The sequence below is a fragment of the Cucurbita maxima genome, unplaced genomic scaffold (assembly GCF_002738345.1).
Source record: "Cucurbita maxima cultivar Rimu unplaced genomic scaffold, Cmax_1.0 Cma_Scf00178, whole genome shotgun sequence".
Taxonomy (NCBI): domain Eukaryota; kingdom Viridiplantae; phylum Streptophyta; class Magnoliopsida; order Cucurbitales; family Cucurbitaceae; genus Cucurbita; species Cucurbita maxima.
This window is the reverse complement of record NW_019272194.1, coordinates 84,714-86,259: the sequence shown is the minus strand read 5'-3', so window position 1 is coordinate 86,259 and position 1,546 is coordinate 84,714.

The window sequence follows — 1,546 nt, the reverse complement described above, 5'->3', positions numbered from 1 at the left end:
TAAACTTGGGAGGGATTTTGTATATATGAAGAGAGTGTTTGTGAGAGGTTTTTCTCAAGGTTTTTCACCAAGAAGAAGACATTTCATGTTTTATGATCACTCTATTTATAGAGTCATGTTTGCATGTTCATGCAAATTTGAGATCACCAAATTTTGACACTAAAAATTCCACTCAAATGTTTGGGATTACGTGGCAAGCATGCATACTTGAGTTAACCAAATTTTGACACTCAAATTTGTAGGGTTTATTTGGCAAACATGCAAGTTTGGTTAAACAAAATTTTGACACCTCAAAATTCCACTAATATGGATTTTTCCATTAAATGAAGTCAACATTTTGACTTTCTTCATTTTGATTCAACAATCAATTTGAATTATAAATTTCAAATTAAAGTAATATTTAATGATTAATTAAATATTTAATTAATATTTAATATTAATTCAAATGCCAATCCCAATTAATTCCGACACATATTTGATTAAGATATTAAATTTTATTTAAATATCTCAGATTCTTTCTTTTTGTTTAATTCGTAAATAAAAAAAAAATGCAGTTAAATATATCGTATATATGTAGTGCATTCTCCCTAATTTGAATTCGAACACTTCGAACTCACTCGTCACACTGTTCTATGGTTTAGTCCGATATGAGCTACCAGAGGGACCTAATGGACCTATAGATCATGGGCTCCAACGATCCAAGATTAACCGGTTAAACTCATTAACTTTGTTAACCAACATTCGTTAAGTACTAGGACATTCCACTATAGCCTAGTAGTTGCACTCCCCTCACTATAGATATATTTTTGTCCATTTGATATAACCATGATTAGTAAGTCGATCCTTCACAAGTTGTTCGTAACTAGAGCTGGGTCAATTTACCGTTTTACCCTTGAAGTTACTTCTTGTTTCTTATGTCTCACTGATCCTCTAATGAACAATTGGTTTGTGGTCCAACCAGTAAACCGGATCCCTCTCAGGCCAATGAGAGGGTGGGGCCCCTTATTCAAGACCTGGAGTCAGTAATTAAGGGAACTACCTCTCTTCTATCCCTAAAAGTGGGTAGGAGTGAATTCCATCTTGCACCCCACGTCCTCAGCCATTTACCCAGTCTTACCCCTAAAATGAGAGACCTATTGAGTCGGCGAACTTGAGCCACTCTCACTCATGCAAATCTAAGGATAATTCCGAATAAACAAGGAGTTCATGGTTAGCTCAAGATTAAGATCGAGTTACTTAGGTCATCGAATGAAAAGAAAATCAGTCTCAACAATAAACGACATTATAAAGTGAGAGTGATTTTCTTCATGGTCCGATCTTATGCAATACTTATTGCATAGGACGCCCCCACTCACATGTCTTCACATGTACAATTTTAGTGATCGCATTGTTTATATCATATACAAAAGTGGGCAGCATCCATGGTGTCCTCAGGATAAGGTACTCAGTCTTATCCTTATACTATATACTTGAACTTGATCAACTCTTATGTCTCTACATATAGTTCAAGTAATCATACTATAGCTAGAGTGTTCTTAGTTTATTG